Below are 22,082 nucleotides of genomic sequence, written 5' to 3' on the forward strand. Positions count from 1 at the left end.
GAAAATTGAAGTGAAATACGCTTAAGTGAATTGTGACAATTGGTATAAAACAGACTAACAAGCAGAATGTAGCTTTCCTGAGGACACCATGGGGACACATTGATTCTGGCCTTATTTAGTATCTTCATTAATGACCTGGAAGAGGTAAGAAACAGTGTATTACAATCACAGATACTGCATTGTCCAGTTGTAAATACTGATGAGGACAGAGGTATGTTATGAAGGTAAGATGAGAATGAGCAAGAAAATTACAGCTTGAAAAAAATGAATACTGGTAGTACTTATGGGAAATGATATGAAATATTTTCTACAGGAAGAAAGATCAGGAAGATGACTGCAAACAATAATGAAGTTTAAGGTAGCAGTAGACAATTTGGCAAAGGAAGTTTCACGTGTGGAAAAAAAAAAACTTGAATTTTTTTTTTGCTTCATGTGGAGATTCATAACCCTGTGAAAACATGAAGGTAATAGTTCCTTTTGTGAATTTGATATGATGATACCTAGAATATACTGTTCAGGTTTTTATTGTTGTTGTTTTAACAAGAGGTATTGACAGAAAAGAGTCTAATTGAAATAGCAACATATTGTTTAGTAAGGCAGCTGGAGACATTACCTTAAAACGTGTTCTTTGGCTGAGCAATGCCTGTAGGCAGGAAAGGGCATGAGAGTAAATTAAAAAAAAAAAAAAGTGGAAGAACATACATAAAATGTGGTAACTAAGAGAAATTATTATAAAAAGTTAAGCACTGGCTGGATATTAGGCAAATCTTTCAGAGACTGAAAGTGACTGGACTTTTTTTTTTTTTTTCCATGACATATTTATGATAAGGATACAGGAAGTCCTTATCATAAATATGTTGTGGAAAAAAAAGTCTGCACTGGAATTGTGGAATCTAATATTTTCATTTAGGTCCCTGATTGCTATGACTTCCATCTGTTGCCACAAGTGACTGTGATAGCCATTTTTTTCCACTTACAGTTTGAATTAATATGATGCATGAAAGAGTACTGTTAACTGAAAAATGCCATTTCTTGGGGAATATACAATTATCGAAATTTACTTTAAAACATGTTTCCACCAGTCAGATCCTAATTTGAGCTGGAGTTGATGATCACCACAATCTGATGGTGGAGTTGATTATAATTGCCATTATTGTGGGCTTTTAAAATAGTTGGGTACAGACATTTTCATAACCTCTTTAGGTCTGTGAGTGTACATGTCTTCAGCACTACAGTGGCAAAGTCTTTCCTGTGTTATTTGGGATATTTGTATACAGTATTTTAACACCACTCACCTTGAGGGCTACTGGTGAAGCGAAACTAACCATAAAGCATGTTGAGCATCCTTAGGCCCTTACATGTACAACAGAGTTGGAGCTTACTGATGCTATTAGTATAATTAAAATGGTACAACCACTTCTCAAATGGAGACAGCTGTATCAGCTCACAGCTGCTTAGAGAAGAATATTATTTTCTTGTGGAAAAGAATAATATCACTAGAAATAATTTGTAAGTGTGTTTGGTGGAGTCATAATAATGTTTTCAAGCAATAAGTAATTTCAGTATGGGTCCAGGACAAACCTGGAAGAAGATGGAGAACAGGAACAAATATGGACAAAATGACTGAATGTTTTACTCTGTGCTTGCTCACAAAGCAGGCTGTAAAAAAAAGTCAGGTTGATAGTGTGAAAGAGAAAATGCTTGTGTGTAGGGTGAAGACAGAAAGCTGCAGCCAGAGAGGAACAGAAAATATACGCCATGGCAGAAAGCAGGACAGAAGTCCCAAAGCACAACTCTGATGGGTGGAGAGGAAGTACTGAAATACCTTGATGTAGGAGAGGAGGAGTTTGAATCGGACAGAACTTCTTCCCAGAACACTTATTAAACCAGTTAAAACTGCTGATCGTCAGCCACAAGTTCTTGTCACCATACTATTCTCTGTGTTGCCAAAGCGCATATTTTGCACAGGAAAAGAAGATGAAAAGAGATGATCAAGCTGAGAAAACACCAATGTTTTCGGATGGTAAGTAAGATTACCTTTTTCCCCAATAAACAGTAAATTAACTGAAAAAGGAAGTTACAGGGAAGTACAACAATATGCATATTTACTTACTGTCAGCATTCTCGGAAAAAAATCAAAACTAAAAATACTGATTTTCATTTTAACTTTTATAAGTTTCACTTGAGAGTACATAAATACAGATGTGTTTAATGTCGGCATTTTCCAAAGTGCTTCAAAGACATACATAAAGTGAAAAAGGCTTATTAAAGCCAGGAAACAAAATATTCTGTTTCAAGGCAAACAAAATGTTTTGGGTTAACACACAAACATTTATAATTTTATTTCATGGAAGACAAAAATCTGAACAAAAGTTTTTTTCTTTATTTTTTCCAGTTAGGCTTCTCTTTTTCCTTTAAGATCCCAAGAACTATTGTGTTTGTCCTTCTGTTAATTATTTACACCTGCATAGAGAACACTTTCAAAATAATCCTTTTAAAGAAGCCAGCATCTTCAATTTTTACTGAAATAAGAGGCAGTTGGAACTTCTCAGTTCCTTGGGTGACTTTCTGACCTTTTGTGAAAGACCCTTTCTCTTATTTGACTCATATGTTTCACAAATAAGGGAAAAACTGAATGGATTAATCAAGTCTTTATAGCAGTCCTTAGCAATATAAGATTTGATAAACTTTGTTTTCAGTGTAGAATTCACCTGAAGAAACCCCTTTCTTCCACAACAAAAAAATGTAAAACAAAGGAGGAAAAAATCGCTTTTTGCAGTGTTTGGAGTCTATACTGAATTGAACATGTGAACTGAAAACAGGGATGGAACTACTGGTTTGCAATTCTGCCTGTTAAAATATGATATCTTATTTCTCTGCTTCTGCATTTGTTACTCTTCTTAGAAAAGGTAATGTAAGGAAGCAGTTTTTTTGAAAGATTCACTAATGTTTATAAAAATAGCGTATGCTTGTTATGTATGGGCACTAGTAAAGTTTATTGAAAGAGTTCAGTGTGCACCTTTAGGCTTTGGGACTTGATAGGAAGCCAGCTCTTCCTTGCAGACCTCACAGAGTGTATGGACGTACCTGTCGAGTGTGTCAGGAAGTTTCAGTCCAGACTCTGTTAAGACCTTTTTATGCTGCCATTATATGTCATGAGTTGTTGTGGAAATTACAGGAAGGGCTCCACAACCTGTGGCTGATGGAGCCATCTATACATTTGGAATGATAAAAAAAGCTTATTTGTAGCTTGGGGACAGAATTAGTCAACAGAGAACCCCGATTAAAAAGGTCTTTTAAAAATCAAGGGTTATGACTCCTCAGCTCCTAGGCTGGTACTGCTGACTTAGGAACCTGATAAGAATACAACAAGGAGCTTTAGTTCCGTACTCCCCGAGAGGAACTCCCCAGTGCCTGAAATGAACTAAGTAGCTCTTTGCTGACAGCAATTAAATTTCCCACAGACCCACTGTTCTTTCAAACCAAGTTGTGCATACTAGAGCTTAAATAAATATAGCTTACATTTATGGACCACTTTTAAGAAGCAAAGAACCCTAAATTTCTTTCTAGGCTTTATGCAGAAATTATTTCAACTGTTGCTGAATTGCTAAAAAAAGAGTTTAAAATACACTTCCAATATATCTGTACTATTCTACCTGCCTGAAAATCCTCATGCAAGGGTTGCCCAGTGTATTTGACCTTTTGGTTCTAAAGATTACTTTAATCGATCTATTTAACATGAGGTTAATTTATGGCCAATTATAACCCAGTGTCTGGGAACTATTGGCCCAATTTGCAGAGACTTCACAGCTCACAAGCAATTGTGATCTAAGATTGAACCTAAGTATAGCTTTGCAGTTCTTAGTTTTGTCAAGTTACAGCTCCAAGGTGGATCATCACTGACGGTATCTGTGGTAGAAACATTCCCTCATGAAGCCACAGTACACACACTAAAAAGACTTTGGATTTGCATGAGTAGAAAAAGAATTTTTAATGGATTAGTAAAGGTAACAGTGATCGCTGAAGTTTTTGCAGAAGTTTTTCAGTTTCTGCTGACTCTCTGGAATAAGCATACAAATTGGAGAAGATCAGAAAGTAATTCTATCATAATTTTTAAGTGGAAATTTTTGAAGCTTTTGTGTCACTAAAGACTGTGAAAATACAGAAAGCAGCAGGGTGACTGCTGTCAGAGGTAGAAGTAACAGAAATATATCATATTATTACTTGTTATAAATTCATGTGGATCATTGGATTGTTTCAGCTAATGGGATAGGTGTTTTATTTCCCAAAGGTTGTCATAGCTCCTCACATTTAGAAGAATATACATTAGCTTCTCTTGTGTTGAAAAAAAAAATTAATTGAAATATCCAGGTTTTATCTCAATGGTTAGTGATGCCTTAAACCACAGAAACGCTGTGTTTCTGAGAGTGATTCATTATTGCATCAGCCAAAATGAGAATAATCCATTGTTTGCTGAGTATTTTCAAAACATCAGTGAAATGCTGTTTTGAATGTAGATAATGATTTAAAACTTGAAATTACTAATGCTAATATTAATGTTGGGAGATGCCATTCCATCTAGAAATTAATGAAAACTAGAATATTTGGTTCCAGTTTTATACTCCATTTAATTTCCAGTTCCAAATTTCCACGTTCTAGGTTCCACATGTACTACAGAGAAGCTATCATTTCATACAAAAGATGGCTTAATAAGAGCGTTCACTTTTAAGTCAGTTTTCCATGGGAGAGAGGAATTTTAAAAGATGCTTCATTCCATCAGTCTTAAATTTATGGAATTATAAGGGCTGTTCAAATGTACACTTCACTGAAAAATTTATATGACAGTAAAATGCTGTTTCCTTTAAATACTTGAACCTTCCTCTTTTTAATGTGGTTTTCCTTATCTTTCACCTATAAAGATAATCACCTTGTGCTTAAGATTAAAACATGTGCCTCAGTAGATGTTGAGTGCAACATTTAGAGCCTTAAAACTCTTTATCATCTTTGGAACAAGAGGAGAAACTATTTTAGAGGAAATACTTAAACAATATTGGGCTAAAGCAAAGCTATGAATAATACTGATCTATGTCTCAATAATTTGAGGTTTTCAGCTAAACATGGAATACCTCAATTTTAAACCCTATTGAAAAATGTGCTGAAATAAACCTATTCCAGAGGAATTTTATATCTTGATGTATAAGTGTTCTTTTTTTTATTTTTTAATGATTGTGTATAATCTCAAATAGAATGTAGCCTTTGTCAAGGAACAGCAAGGACTGCTGGCTCCCTAAGCAAAGGGAGCCAGCAGCTGAGTGTGACAACACAGCCAGCAGAGGCAGTGGCCTCACTGGCAAGGGCCCTGTCCCACAGTACATGAACGAGGCAAGCAGGGCAGGTCTGGTGATGGTAGCCAACTTCAACTGAGAACCCAGATCATGAGAAAAGTCGACAGTGATGAGGTAGGTCCGAGGTCAACCTGGGAAGTCAAGTCAACAAGTCAGGATCAGGTCTGGAGATAATAACCAAGGTCAGCCACAGTCCAGTGATCACCAGACAAGTTTGTAGGGATGGGACAGGCCCTCAGTCTGCCTGGTCAGGATCTGGATCAACAAGGTGCATGGCCAAGTAGAGGAATGGCCCTGACGCAGCCAAAACTGTAGCTCAGGAAGGGGTCAAGGGTGAGATCCTCACCTTAGAACCAGATCCCAAGTGAAGGAAGAGTAGCGTAAGGGGAGATGTGCTCAGGGCCATGACTGTCTCTACCCTTCAACCAGAGTGAGAAAACTGACTCTGTGTCTTCTAGGAGTCTGAAATTGGAACTGCTGTTCTGAAAAGAAGCTTGATGAACTGTGTGAGGTTTTTGTTGTTGTTGTTGTTGTTTTGTTTGTTTTTCCTTTTTTCCCCAAGATAAAGATGGAAGGTGTGATCTTACAGAGGCAGAAGTGCCTTTTTGCAGTTCAGGAAAAGGTTACTATTTTCCTAGTGGATTTAAGATGCATCTCTTTGTATCCTACTTTCTACCAGCAGTAACCTGAAAGTACTTCAGTGAATTTAATTGTCCGATGTGTAACTCTTCTCAGCTTTTGTTCAGGAAATCATGGTGCTAAATTGAGGGTTACAGCTACTGCAGTTCTGAGTGTTGGAAGATTCATGTCTTTCATTGGTTTAGTTCTTCATTTGTTTAAAGAACCAGGACTGGAGTTTATAAGAAAATGGTTTTCAGTAAGACAATATGTCAGACCATGTTGGTTTCCTGTCCAAACTGAAAATAGGCCTGCAGGGAAGAGTCGATAAAATTCTGTGTAGCGAAGGGGCAATTCAGAAAACAACATTATCACTTGCTATTAAGACTGTGCCTAGCCCATGCACTACAACAACTTAGCTGCATCTTGTACCTCTTCATGAGACTAATTTGATTTTTGCTATATTTTTAAAATACTGATCTCAATTAAACTGATTTTATCCTGCCTGAATGAAAAACAGAGGGAGCACTAGCAGAAGAAAAGTAACTAGATGGTATCAGAGGTCCCTTATTAAACTTAGTGACACTAATGTTCTCCCATGAGTACAATTAAAGGTAAAATGAGATGGTGGGACACTATATACCTAAGCAAAGACTTGGCTGATAGGCAAGAAATCATTTCAGTAAAATAATGAGAAACCTGTTCCTCTGAGACGTGCTGTGGAACTAACATGCATAATTTTTCATCTGTCTCAGAAAATTTTGCAATACTAATAGACCATACAGGAAAAGAAAATCATTAAATGTCCAGGAATGAATCCTTGCCTATCTACCAGCACTAGGAAGTGAAAATAATCCTCTTTAATTGTCTCATGTTTATTCTATTACACTGATAGTCTTATTAGTATGCTAAACAATCTTAAATCTCATTTTATATTCAGTTTATTGTGAAATTGTGAATTTTAGTTTACTTAGTACAGTTTCAAAACTAACCAAAATTAAAACATGCATAACTCAATTGCAGGTCTGACACTTTGTCCCTGAGGAGTTTATGTTTAGAAGAGCCCAGACTAGGGCACGGCTTCTATGCAAACCACTGATTTTAAAAAGGAATATTAAGAAATCATCCATGTCTCCATTCCCCTTCAGTTCTTTAATGCTTTGCTTGAGTCTTCTGAGGGTTTTTTTATAGATTTGTGTGTGCGTGTATATATATATATAGAAAAAATACTGTGCACAGCATAAATCAAAATATTTGTCATTGTTTGACTCTGCAAAAAGCAATTCTTCCACAGCATTGTAAAAACTGAGATGTATACTCAAAGGAAAATAATGCTTTCTTTCTATATTTACATTGGAATTTGTCCAAATTTACACTATATAACTCAATGATGAATGTCTCTTTCAATCCATCCTCAGTCAGAAAAAATAATCTTACTGACTAAATGGATGTCTGCTCTCTGATTATTCCATGATACCTTTCTAAAGCTGATTAATTGTTCTAGTGGGTCTGAAGTTTACTTTTCTACCGCCTCTTCTTTTTTTTTCTGTCTTTTTAAGGAGCATTCAGCTGGCATAGCTAGGGAAAGCATCTAACTTTCTGCTGGCTAGCTCTTATGCCAGTCTTTTCCTTTTTGTCTAGTCCAAGTCTTATGAATTTGCAATGTCAAGAAAATGTCAGACTGCAAGCAGTCTGAGTAACCTCTGACACTTTTCGATAGAATAGGTCAGGTCTGCGTGAAGATGCAACACAGTGAGATAGCAAGAGACTTAAATTAAACTTTCCAAAAAAAGTACTGCATTTCATGTTTGCTGATAGTTAATGTCCATTTGCATACTTCTAATATTTGCTAGCATTAGGCACAGTAAACTAAGTAGTTCTGCAAAGGTGGCCAGAATATTAGGTTGTTACATGATATGTGGGATGCATCACCATGTGAAGATCTGTTTGGAATTATGTATGGAATAACCAAATTTGTTCCAGACATAAAGAAAGCAGAAAATTGGTTATGCTTAGTATTTCAGTTGTCATTCAGGTGAGTTTTTCAGTATGTGTGTACAAATATTAGTATGCTACCACTTCTAAAAGAGAAGAGGATAGTCTGTGCCTCCTGTTCTTGTTTTTTTACAAACACAGGATTATAAAGTGTATGCATTTCATGTGAGAGCTAATTTTCAGGAGCCAGATAATCTCAGGAGATTGTTCACTGCCTAAGAGTTGTTACAGGCTTTGTAAATTGTGATAGAGCTGGAAGAAAAAGGGAAACATTCCAGTTAGTGGAAGCCAAGGCTTTTTTCAATGGTCTTTGAGTCCTAACAGTGCTGCAACCAAAAGCTTCCATATTTCACAAGTCAGCAGTGCCGGATGACAATACACAAAGAAACTGTGTTTTGAAAATACACTGCTTCCACAACAAAGAATTCTCATTAACCCCTGCAGCCAGGTTGCAAAACCTGGCATTTCTGGTCACTACTGACGGTATATGTGAATCTCACAAGAAGGCCAGTGTCACCAGGCAGCTGCCAGGACTCCAGGATCTGTGACACATAGGAGACCTTCCCATACCAAACTTGTCACGGTGGCCCTCGATCTCTGGAGCCTTTTTCAGTAGCACTGAGCTGTTAGCTTGGTTTACTCTGTCGTGTGAAATGATGGCCTCGGGAGAGTTAGTCAAAACATTTCTAGCAATTTTTTTTTTCCACTGAAAAATCAGAGTTTCATCAAAGTGCATTGCTATTGGCAACTTACCAGTTTTAATGAAGTATGAATTGGGAATGTTTCTCAGAGAAAGAATGCAAACTAGCGTAGCATAGTAAAACATAACACTCTCACAGGAGTTCTGTAAGAGTTTAATAAAACTCCCAGCACTTCTGAGTTTTGGCTTCAGGTAAAGCTATTTCATAAATATTGGGCCAAAGGGGAAAAGGGAAAGAACTTGCAAAGAGGTTTGTTCTATAACCTGCTACAGTATTTGCATAGATTGTCTCGTTCTCCACTGGACAAAGGTAAGAGTTGAACATAAAAATCTTCCCTGCCAGCCAAATACCTTAATGTGCAGGCCATTTTCTCTTTTTATGCTTTGATTGCTCCTTTGCTTTTTTTTTTTTTTTGGGGGGGGGGGTATAGCCCCAACTTTGAGCACGCTCTTACCACTACAGAACAAAAAACAACTATGCAAATTTTAGAAATTTGTCATAAAGCAGGAATGTTTTCTCTTAGTTGTTTCTCTTTTTTTTTTTTCCTAATAACTTTGTGCTGTGTCTTCTTTCAGCGTGGTTTTTTTGGACTCCATTTGTATCTCCATTCCACATTTTCTTCCCTTTTTTTGCTACTCTTGTTCTCTGCATTTTTCATCACCAGCCAGCCTTTCTCCTCTTCTTGTGTATCTCCATGTTGTGAAGGAAGGAGACAAAGCAAGTTCAACTAAAAAATTACTGATGTATCCATGTGGGACTTTGTAGAAGTAGATGCAATGAGCTTGTGATCTGAGGAAATAAAATCAATCAATTACAATTAAAATACCAAGCAGACAGCATTCAATAAATTTTTCAATATTGTAACTGGAATGTGTATTCAGAATTAGGGTATCTGTTCCCCTGAATCTATTTAGCTTTTAACTGTTATAAAATTCATTCATTTCCTTTAAATGAAAAACAGATTACGTAAATATAGTATTTCATTACTGAGATTCATTCTTTTGTGAAATAGTTTTATTTGTTTATAAACTATTTTCCTAACTAGAGCAACTTGTAAACACTATTAGTATAATACATGTCTAATAAACATGTACAAATTGCTGACAGTAAACTTGGAGGGAAGATCCAGTGTGACTTGTATAACCCTGGGAGGTTTAATATTTTGGAATTGTTTGTTTATCAGTTTTTTTAATCATGGGATTCTGTTGTCCCTTGAAATCATTCCAGTCAGGCAGAAACTAGATTTATGAGCAGGCCAATTGATTGGTTTATAATATAAGGTGGGTAAGGCAGAACAGGGTATAAAAATTCTGCTCTACTCAGCAAAATGTTGAAGAGTACATGTGGAGTCGATCTCTTTCTTGCTCTTGTTAACCCTGACTAGCTCATTAACTAATTAGTTAGGCTTGGAGGCAGAGTGGTTGTTTATTTGGTCTGGTGTGTGTTTTTTGTTTTTTTGTCCCGGCCCCCCCGTTCCCCCCCCCCCCCCCCCCCGTAATCCTTTTTTTTTTTCTTTCTTTTTTTTTTCCTTTGTCTGGTAACTCTTCAGCTAGATCAGGTCACTGAACCAGCTCAGTGACTGGTCACATGAACACCAATGCAAGAGAGGGGTGAGAATATATGGACTGAAGGAGTCCGTGGGATGTTGATATATTTTGTCTTAAAGGGCCTTAAGTAGAACTGATCTTTGGTGGAAGAGGCCTTTTGTAGGAAGTCTTCCATCTGAAACTTTCCTCATAGACCGGACAGATTTCATCTTTCTTTCTGATCAGCTGTTTATCTCTTTCTTTAAGACACAGTATGACCATTGTTCTTAATTAAAATAAATATAATTTAACTTCTTTGGAGATGGAAAGGTATCTTTGCTATACGAAATGTCATCTCCTGTACTTTTCAGACAAGCAAAGGATGCTTTGCTTCAGGAGGGGATAAAACTTGTCCTGCCCTTTGATAACTCAAGCTGTATTTTATTAGGGAGCTGAAGGGATGTAACAGCCACCAAAGAGAAGATGTTGCCTTGTTTCTCTCTTTCTGTCCCTTTCCCCACTCTTGGCTGAGTGGGCCCAACTTAGGTCTGGCCTAACTACCTACTTAGGTAGGCCTTTTTAAAGAACTCATTTAATTCACTCACTGGCAGGAAATACAATTTCTTTGCTAAATTAATGAGCAAAATTGGTTCCTGGAATATTTTGATGAATTCTAGAGCTGGAGTAAAGTGATGAGAGTGAACAGTTTGGTAAAGGAAGGTGGGAATGGGGTCTTCCCTTTTGGGCTACTACAACATGAAATTGCACAGAGGCAAGTGAAGAGATGGGTCATCTCAACCAAGTTTATGGGAGAAGGTATGATTGCAAAGGATGGTAGTTATGTTGGTTCAGTTTGCTGTGAAACAGCAGCTGCATTTTGCCTATTTGTGAAATCTCTGCAGTCTAGCTAAATTAACAAACATACTAAGGATTGGATAAAACTCTGTAGCTCATTACCTTTTACTTATTAAAGCAATCCTGACTGTTGTGAACACTTCATGTGACAAAGGATTTGGGGGGAGGAGGATGCCAGTGTCTTTCTTCTCAGGTTACTGTAATACCGTTACATTGCTTTCCTCAACAGGGTCAAATTGGGACAAAATGTTGTGTTTGATTCAAAGTGTATTTTTCTTGTAGGTTTTTCACCATAATAAGAAATAAGACATCATGACATCTTGGGCTGAGTTAAACTTGAATCTTACTTATCAGTGTTGAAACCAAAAATTTCCCCCATCACTTTCTTCCCTTAATTTTTTTCCTGTGCATCTTAATTGCAAGTACCTAAAGGTTTGGAAACGTCCCCTAGTTGCTTTGACGCTGCCAAATGCCAAGAAGATCTAGATTAAATACTTATGAAATAAGCATCATTTTATTGGGGCTTAGGTTAAATTTACGCCTTGTTTCTGCAAAGCAGTCTAGTGCCCTCTTCAGTATCCCAGCTTCCTATTTAGATTAGAGGAATTGCTAGTTACCTGTTGTGGATTGTAGGAAAAACAAGCTTCTGAAATGTTATGACAGATAAAAAGTATTGTTTCTTTTCATTTTCTTCTATGCTAAATAAAAAATAAACCTTTGTAGAGATGCATGATGATAAAGACAGCAACCTATGCCTTAGTAACTAGATTTCTTCAACCAAATTCGATAAAGAATGAGTTATTTGAATTCATGTCCCTGCTTTCCACCCTGAGATGCCAAAGTCAGGATGAGTGAGTGCATGCTTTGAGAGCACGTTTGGGGATAAAAATAGCTCTTGCTCGTAACTTTGCAGGTAGGTACGTAGGCAGAACATGAGCAAACAACCATCAATGAAATAAAATCAAGCTGCAATAGGGCAGGAAGTTTTCACCTGTCTTAAGGCTTTGTTTGCAGAGAAGCTAGCACTTCCTTTGAATGTGATTATGCTGAATGGTGCTCATAGCCATGATCAGAGGAATTTCGGATCCAAAAGCAAATTAAAACCTCGGTAAGGAGGGCAAAGTTGTTGCCAAGTACCCTCTTTCAAACACAAGAGGATGTGTCTGTGTAAGAGTAATGCATTCAGTTGTGCTGAGCAATACCATCAGCACCAAACTACAGAAGAGATCAGAGATTGAGGCAAGTGATGCGTATTGACTCATGGCTTCTTGGCTGTCTTGTGGGGTTTTTTTGTTGTTGTTGTTTTTGTTTATTTGTTTGTTTTTTAAATACAGCTCCAAAATCTGTTTTAACATCATACTCACAATGGCAGATGTCACACTGGACGGCTCAGAGCTAAATCTGTTATGTTGTCAAATGCCTGCCTTTCCTTCAATTTGCTATGGTTTTCTCCCTGTGTCCTTAGCTTAAGATGGATGGATCTTGGAAACGGAAGAAAACCATTAGAGTGTTCAGAAGGCCATGGCCTCTGAATCAGATGGGGTTTGCCCAAGGTTATTGGTAGGGAAGACTTCCTGATCTTGGAGTTTCTGACCATTTAGTCATGTAGGGGTTTAAAGAGCACACAATGACAGATGCACACAATGATGCCTAAGTTTAGGTTCCCACAGTAAGCTTTACTTTGCTAACTGATACATGGTACTTTACTTGTGGGCACACCCTTTAGTTGTAGATACAAAGCAATCCTGTTCTTGCTTCAGGGTTAAACAAAGTCATGCTTCCTTGTTTTGCTGCTGGTGAAGTTCCTGCAGTTCAACTAATACAGTGACTTCCTTGTGTGCCTGGATCTTCAGTTGGCTGGTTTCCCAACCAAAGGCCCTGCAAGGCCCTAGCAATCGGCTCTGTGCTTGGACTTGAATTTCTTTCCCACAGAGAAGAAATAAAAGGGTTTTCTTGTTAGTGCAAGTGAAATCAGCCACCTGGCGAAGACAGACTCAAGGACTGTGTGGCCATCAGTCAACCAAAAACATCTGTTTCTCCCCAGGCTTCTCTCAAATGCTGTATATGTTGAAATCTGTAATTCTAAACCAATTGTTGTTGTCAGTAATGCTGTATAACCACAACTGCTGAAATCTTCCACCAAACACCAAGCTAGTATGCAGAATACTGAGGAGTTACCATGTTTGTCATTAAACTTGAGAAAATGTTAGTGACCTTTCTCATTCATTATGTAAGTCCTTTGAGTTGCCTTTGAGTTTCTTGTCTTTGAATAACAATTTTAAAAAGTTATTCAAACATTGATAAAGGATTTTAAATTTATTTCTTTGAGAAAATTGGGCTGATGGTTACTCGCTATATTGTTGAAGGATTAAAAATGAGAAATACAGGACTGCTACATTGTCAAACAATGTTGATTTGCAAAGATATTACAGTGCAGAAAAATAAACTTTTTCTGAAACCAGGTGTACAGAAGTTCTTATGACTTAATCCTGCTGGGTTCATGCACAATTTTTTGTGGTTTGCAAATTCTTAACAGATGCACTTAGTTATGACAGTACCTTCTCATTCAGGTTTAAGCCTTGTAAGACTAATACCTTGTATACTCAAAGTGTAAGGTCTTTTTATTGGGAAACACAGCCTCCACCACAGCAGGTATCTTACTCTTACTGAACCTGTACATTGCTGGATGGTGTTATTCTATAAGATATGAAACTTATTAAGACTATGTCCTCAATTATTACTGTCTGTTTTCCATTGGAGGAAAGGAATATTGAATGCGGAGGAAAAAGTATAGCTTTGGAGCAATATTTGTTCCTTTAAAAATTACTATTAATCTGACATTATTTTCATTTAGTTCAGATATCTCAATAGTCAGGGGAAAAATTTATTTGGTTTTATTATTCTTTCTTGGAAAATCTGGTGAAAATAATGGTTTGGAAAACTTCACCAAGTGCAAAGAGAAGTAATTACTGACCTTTAGTAATGAATTGAAATAAATGTGCAAGTTTTACTGTATCAAACACTTTACTCTTGCAAGCAACCCTTGTTGACATCTTTGTATGTATTAACTTCAGTTACCTTCCTTCTTAGATATCTGTACTGTTGCTTTCAGTCATATTTATTATAAAGGACTTGACTCCAACTCTTTCTGTCATACACAGAACCCTTAGGCACAGCCTCATCTGCTTGAAACCCATTTGTTCATATAGCAGAAGGTATGGGTGGGAGGCTAAGCCATAGGTTTAAACAGAATTAAAATGGATATATTTTGCAATATTGGTTAGGAGCTAGTAGTTCCTTAGTGCTCCCCAACAGGTTCCATCAAGGAGCTGATAAATTATCCCATAATAAGGTAGAAAGTTTTGAGGGTTTTGCTTTTGTTTTTTCCTCATTTCTGTACTGTGAACTATGATGGACTTTCCTTGTTACCCATGACAGAGCATACAAACTTGGAGGAAGCATTGTCCTAGGTGGGGAACACTCATACTCAGGCTTGGTCAACTCAAGTGCCAGTCACTGACTATTGAAATGTAGCCTTTGATTTTGGAAGTGGGAGGCAATTTATTTGGTGACAGTATGATTTTTTTAGACAGTGTGCTGTGGGGATGCTACCATGCTCCACGTTGTAACCTTCAATCCTGATTTGGTTTAAACCATATTAACCAAGTAGTTTTTCCCTGCAATATTTACTTTCAAGAGTCCAGTGGGTTATGGGCAAAGAAGCAGTGAAGGGTCCTTTTTCTGACTTCAAGTATGTATATAAGCAAGACTTTTTTTCTTTGTTTTTTGAGCCTTTAACTTTTTTTTTTTTTTTGCCATATCAAATGGGATCAGTGCCTTTTACTTTAACAAGAAGGTCTAAGAATTTGTGTCCTTCTTTTCTGAAAAACAGGAAACTAAGTCTTTTCATTTTTTTTTCTGTGTGTCTGCATTTGTGTGTCTGTCCAAGAGATGAAACTGTCATGCTGCATCCTGGCTTTTGCACACTGTATTAGTTTGGTCCTTCCTTAGTTCTACTTAATGGTATGCAGACATGATATTGGTGTTCAGTTTTATTCACAAAAATGACAAGCACTGTTTTGTCTGTTTCTCCAATATCTCTTTTCATTCTCAGAATAAGTTACTGAAACTGGAGACTATCAGTCTGAGTCTCTGAGGTTTTTTCCAATTCTACGTGAAAGAATGCATACTCAATTTTCTTCTCACTGTTATGCAACAGAAAGGGGATTGCCTTTCATTGATTTCATTACTCTGCAAACTTTGCAAAGCAGGACTTGCCACACTAGCAGTATTTACTAAATCATTTGAATTTCTGAATACTAGTTTATTGCAGCTCTTATGCTGTATCAGTAAAATAAAAACACTGTTTCAAAACCTGACACAAGGGCAATTAGGTGGTGAAAGAGTGCTACACATGTGCCCCTTATATCTTATCCATGTGCCCCTCATATCTTATCCATGTGCCCCTTATATCTTATCCAATGAATGCTTAAATGTTCAATATAACCTGTTGGTTGTATGCAGTTAACTAATAAACCCCACACTATTAATGCAAGGGTAAATTGCTGTAAAAATGACTATGGAATTGCCAGTTCTAACTGCAGTATGTAAGTCTATCCACCGGGAAGCTTTACTTTATGGAGCCATTTACCCACTGACAGCATAAGATATGGCCAAAGCCATTCCTGAGTTGTGCAGTATTTTCAAAGTAATAAAATTATGCTAAAATGACTCTGGAGTTTCCTGAAAGTGAGTTAGTCTAGTTTTACTGCTTCTGGATATCAGAATTAAAAATGAATATGTATGGGCTAAAGCAAGCATTTGTTTTGTATTTACAATGTTCAGGGATTTTCTGATGCTTGAAAGAATAAATGATCTGTAACTCTTCACATATACAGTGCACTGTTTACCTGGTGGTTTTCTATACAGGTGTTACTTGTACTCTAATGGCATTGCACCTTGAAAAAGGAAGAATTATTTATATTAATACTGGAACAATAGTAGACATTTCTTCCTAATGATCTGTTAACTGTTCTCTCAGATATTTTTAAAAGATAGATGCATATGCTCCACAGTTTGTTTGTTTTTTTATCATCTAGCTCCATAGTATCTTTCTGAGGGCATCTTAGAGTAAGAATAGATTCGCTTAGTAGCTCTGTGTGCCTTCATTTCTTTAAATTTTGGCTATTAGTCTCCTGAATAATTGCAGTATTGGTAATTACTTAAAAAGAATGTATAAGAGCACTCTGCACAGTGAATAGATTGATGGGGAAAATTATATAACAAAAAATGGTATTTTTTTAGTCTCACAATCTATGATTAATGTTTTTGCTTTAAAAACAAACAGCCAAATACAAATAGCAGAACAGTATAAAGCAGTAACATTTTTTTCTAGAAATGAGTCTATATAAGTGTTTAGCTACAGTGCCATGCTTACAGCTCCGTAAGTTGATTTTTCCGTACAAATATACAACAAATGACAATAAAAGATAGTTAGCTCTACACACCCAACTATGTGTATTGAATCAATATGCACAATGTGATAGTTTAAATAGAAATACTGTCCGTGTAAGCTGAAAGCCAAAGGCATTATACATCCTGTTTGTGAGCATGCAAAATCTTTTCTATAGAAACTTTCCTAATACAATGATTATCATCTAAGGGATTTCCTCCTATAATCTACACCTCTAAAAAGTACCCTTAATTGCAGTGCTGCAACAACAGACACCACAGAGAGGCTGTGTAATTCAAAATCCTATTTACTTAGCCAACAGGGCCAGGTAGTTATATTCACGTATCTCAAGAGGGACTCCGAGGGGATAGATATGATGCAAGCAGAGATTAATGGCTGTAGGATTCATTCATCCTTTGCACATATCTGCATCACATGCAGATAGAAATGCAAATGTTGTAGGATAGAGTTTGCAGTACTGAAGCTTTAGTAAATAGTTGCTCATGTTGGAGCACATTAGGTGAGGGAAGGTAAGAGGCATGATTTATGAAACCTTCTGAGATCCACGTGCAAGCACAGTAGTTGGTACGTGTGCCTGGTGAGTTGTGAAGTTGCCTAGTGTCTCCCACAGGCTTCTGTTTCAGTTGTGGATTCACATGATAAATTCTCTCTCTCACGTCCTTTTTGAAAGGATCTAAAGGAAGGGCAGATATGATACTAGGTAGCTCTTCTAAAAACATTTCACCTTTGGCACATAGAAATTGTCATTTGATTTCCACACGTGGACAATTTATCTGTCTGTTCTTGACATAGTCTGAGAATTTCCTGATATTTATCTTAGTAGAAAAAAAAACCCTGTAATTCAAACTAAATTCAGTTATGCACCAGGGCTGAATGGGAGGGCAGTTTTAGAAGACATGATTAAAAAGCACTTTTTGAGGTGGAAAAAATGTGGATGGGAAAATTAATAAGTTTCCTTTAGGTGTACATCTTGCATTGATTAAAAAAACAAAAAATGAAAACTCTGTAAGCAAGCAGGATACTGGACATCATGAGCCAATTCAGAACATTATAAGAATTGAATCAAATTACTACAAATTTCAGTGAATCCAGAGATACCTCAGTGGGATATTTTGATAGTTTGGAATAGTACTAACATTGTCTAACATACTAACATACTACTGTCCACAATCATATTATGGCCAGCAAAAGTGAATGACTCAGCTGCAAAATCAATGATAACTGCATGTACTAGATAAATGCTTTTGAAATTGCTTCACCTGACTGGTCATCGTCATCATCTTCCGTTCACCTTTTGTGCATCATGGTGTGACCTTTATCAACAAAGGTAAGAGAGGGCACCTTCTTATCAAATTATACAAAGTTACCCTTACAGCAAGGGCAGGTAGCAGTGTAAGTCTGTGAAACAACCTTGTTGTGAGTGTAATGACATTCTAGGAGTATAGCTGAACAGTTATATTAATCTTCAGTTGATAGTGCAGGCAGAGGTTCAGAAGATTGGGTATATGCCATGCTGAGGCAGAGCAAAGCTCCATATGTTCCAGTATCCTGTTTGCAACAGTGGCCATTAGCAGGTTTGTAGGAAAGGATTTAATTCAAGGCAATTGTATTTCTTTTGAATAATCTCTCGGATCCTAGCGATGTGTGTCTCAGATGCTCCCGGGTGTGGCTCCTTTGTATTTAATAGTCCTGCATGGGTTTTATCTCCATTAATTTGTCCAGTCCTATTCTGAATGAATATTAACTATCAGCTTCTACTCTGTGATATGGCATGGAGTTCCACAGCTTAACCACATATTTTGTTTTCCTTGTTTTGAACTGTGCCCCTGTTACTACATTTGGCAATTCTTAATACTTGTGTTGGAAAACAGTGAACAACTGATTCATATTCAACCTCTCCTTTCATTCATGATCTTGTATTCCTTTATCATTTCCCACTTAGTCATTTATCTTCTAGGCTCAAGAGACCTAATCTATTCAGTTCTTCTTTGTATGAACTGTTCATAGCTTTTATCATCTTTGCTGACCTTTAGTATACCCTCTTTGAGAAAGAAAGGCTGGAACTGCATATGCTATTCAAGATTTGATACTCCATGGATCTGTACAGCGACATAATGATATTTTCTCATCTGTTTTCTCTTTATTTTCTAATAACTTTTAATATTGCATAGTTTTACTTCTATTGAACTTAAGCTTTCCATTCATTTAACTGCTTATTAAAATGCCAAGAACACTCTCAGGCCTAATAATTTGGAAGCTGTCAGCATATCATTGCATAGATAAAAATTAAGCTTGTTTTTATACATCAGTACATCACTTTCTATATTTATCTACACTAAATTTCAGCTTCCCAATTTTTGCCCAATTATTAACAAGGGTATTCCTTCAGTTCTTTGCAGTCAGCTCTTGTCTTCTCTATTCTGATTGATTTGTATTGTTAACACACTTGGTTACCTTTCTGACATTTCCTTATCAGTGATGAACATAATGCGGAGCACAAATCCCTCCTGGTGACTCCACTGGTGACCTTCCTGCATCATGGAAAATGAAAATTTGTACTGTGGCTTCTATCTTTCAACCAGTGTTTTATCCCTGTGAAGGCTTCTTATCCCTTGGCCATTTCATTTCTTTAAGAATTATTGGCGAAAAGTCTTATTGAAAACTTCCTGGAAATCCAAGTAGATCTCTCATATTCGTGTGCATACTGACTTCTCCAGGGGGCTCCAGCAGGTCTGTCATGTCTTTGTGTCATATAAAAGACATGTTGTCCCTTTCCAGTACATCTCACTTATCCACTAAATTCTGCTCATTATTACAGTTTCTAACAATTTGCCTGGTGCAGGCATCAAAGTTAGTGATCAGTACTTCCACAGAACTCCTTGGGAAAAGGGGTTAAAGAAAAATGATTTTACTTTAGCCACCTTTCAGCCTTCTGGTACTGAAGAGGATTGAGGCAAGGGTTTTACACCACAGTAGTTGCTCATTTGTTTCAAGCTCAAATTCCTCTAGAAGTGTGAAATGGATACATAAATCGGCAGTTATCATTCCCCATCACTCTACTCTTTTTCTGTCACCTTTGTGGTTTTTCTTCCTTTTTTATTCTGTCATTTTTTACTCCTTTCCATATTTTGCTTATGCCTATATTATAAGCTCTCCAACATAACAAAAGTCTGTCTTGATTTGTTGCATGCAATTATACATTGAAAACAAACAAAAGTTGGAAAGTTGAAAAAAGATGAATCTAAGCAAAAACACCTAAACTCACAACTCACTTCTATTAAGCAAAATAAGTGTGGAAATGAAAATCAAGGGACCAAGGCTTATATCCTGGATATAGACTTAACTGATAAAGCAAAAAGGGTGAAATTCTCTCTCAATTTGGGTGTCCCTAGTTTGAAACTGATCCCAATAAGAAATTGCTTAGTTTCTTATAGACGATAGCAAATAAGCTTTTCAATCACAGCTGTCATGTCCACCACTTTGTGGCACCTCAGGATCTAGCATGAGAAAATGTTGCCTTCTCTGTACCATTCCAGAAAGATACCCTGAGAACAACAACCTGCACAGAAGGACCCAGCTGATACATGGCACTGCTGTTGGCTAAAGCTTAAGACTGTGTCCTGAACACGTAACGTTTCATGTCTAACTCCTGTCTTCTAACCACCTTTTCACAACCTCACCATATTTTCTTTTTTTCCTATTCCTTTGTGTTTTGTTTAATATGGATCTGATATAGTCAGTCAAAACTATTGTGAGCTTGTGACCAGAAAAACAACTACATGGACTGTCTTAAACAGTCTGACACATATAATTTTGCTTGTGGCTGCCTCAGTCTGAAGCAGCGAGGTTACAAACAGGAGTAAGCATCACAGACAAACTGCATTTTACTTCTTTTTTCTCCCCTTCCCTGTGTGTCTGTCTTCCTTTGTCTTCAAGGCAGCAGGGTAATTTTTCAGCACAGCTCCAGCTCATCTCAGCTTACTTCTTTGCCTCAAAAAGGGCAGTTGTTTTCATCCACAGCTCTATCTAAAACATTGTCAAATTTTTTTCATTGTGCAATCTCTGAAGTGCAAGGGAAACAAGACAAAAGATGTTGTCAAAATAAAAACATAAATACTTTATATTTCAAATTTTAACTGTTTTTTCCATCTTTCTCTAGAGCTGTACCTCTAACAACTAAGCCGGCTGAAACCTGTATTCAAAACTCTGAGTCTTGTTTAACAGTTCATTGTACAGTGACAAGGTTGTCTTCACATCTTTGAATGACACTCTGCTCCCAACTACTCCATCAGAGCTTACACACTTCCTCACATTCTTCTTTCTTCTGGGCAGACATGCTACTTCATTGTCAAGAAATAAATATTTAGAACAACTGCCTTCACTAGCTGCTGCTGGCTTAGATTAGGTTTTGCCACCCACCTAGAACAGCGGCTATGAAAATAGGAAGCAATAGTCTTTAAAGAAAACAGGCCCTAGATGGCCTAGATTTCACACCCTGAGGCATACTCTGATAGTAAATTTAATAAGTAAGTAGAAAAGTGTATAAGGATTGCGGTCTGACAGCTCTCTCATTCTAGAATGTGAGTGCAGGATGAAGGGAGACTGTCTAGAAAGGACATTATTTTACAAGTGTCAACAACCTCTATGTTGACTGGCTAGTATAGCCAGCCTCTACCCTGTTTATGCTGTGTATACCCTATATATACAACAGAGTTGGACCACCATTTTGTGGTTATTGTAGAAAGGACAATATCTCTCGGTGAACTCGCAACCTAATTAGTAAAAGATGAGTCAGAACCATAGATACAACAAGCAGAAACAGGAGGAGTGGGAGGATGAAAGAAACCACAGCGTGAACATGGGTTTTTGTGCAGCTAGACTTGTTTAAATTCTGAGATAAATGACAGCTCATGTGCTGGAGTGAGTATGAGCAGCTGTTCTGCTAATTGTACTTCTTCCCATGTATGTTAATGCTAACAGTATTGCATTGAAAACACCAGAGGTAGAAGCAGGAATGTCAGAGTAAAGAGTTTTTCAGTGATTTCTTCCCTTTGCAAGAAGAATCTGCAGTAAATTGTCACGAAGTGCTTTGCCGTTTGGTTCAGTGCCATAAAAAAGGGAACCAACTCTAGATAGTCAATGAAAGCACGTGCTATTGTTTCATTGAATATTTTTGCTCTCCAGTGTTGATGTATTATAAGAATATGGAGCAATTCATATCTTACAGGGATTTTTTTCTCCTCACTTGTGATTTTCTCAAACCCTTAGTGGTCTATATCATCATAGTCCTTCACAACTATTAATGTATTTGTTTTCAACCCCCCATGATTGATACGGGAAAATTTTTAATCTCTGTTTTATGCATAGTGAACGGATGTAGTGAAGGGATAAATGGGTTGCTCAATGTCAGAGGAAATCTGGAGGTGCAATAAGGAATATATTCAGGACACCCTGGTTCCTGAAACTACTACCTTGCCTTTTTTTTTCCTGTGCATATGGTGAATAAGAAAAGGAAAAAAATAAAATAAAAAGGCTGATCCAGGCCAAAGACCTATTTGGTTTCCTTGGT

General features: G+C 37.1%; 1 long non-coding RNA gene across 1 annotated transcript in view; it reads left to right on the plus strand.

The window, feature by feature from the left end:
• The first annotated feature begins 2,013 nt into the window (after positions 1-2,013).
• LOC136991390 (uncharacterized) overlaps positions 2,014-22,082 on the plus strand; it is a 90,051-nt gene continuing 69,982 nt past the window's right edge. Inside the window, exon 1 of the long non-coding RNA XR_010883589.1 lies at positions 2,014-2,023. This is a non-coding gene — a long non-coding RNA (uncharacterized lncRNA). The remainder of the gene's footprint in view (positions 2,024-22,082) is intronic.

Source organism: Apteryx mantelli, chromosome 2 (genome assembly GCF_036417845.1).
Source record: "Apteryx mantelli isolate bAptMan1 chromosome 2, bAptMan1.hap1, whole genome shotgun sequence".
In the NCBI taxonomy this organism is placed as follows: domain Eukaryota; kingdom Metazoa; phylum Chordata; class Aves; order Apterygiformes; family Apterygidae; genus Apteryx; species Apteryx mantelli.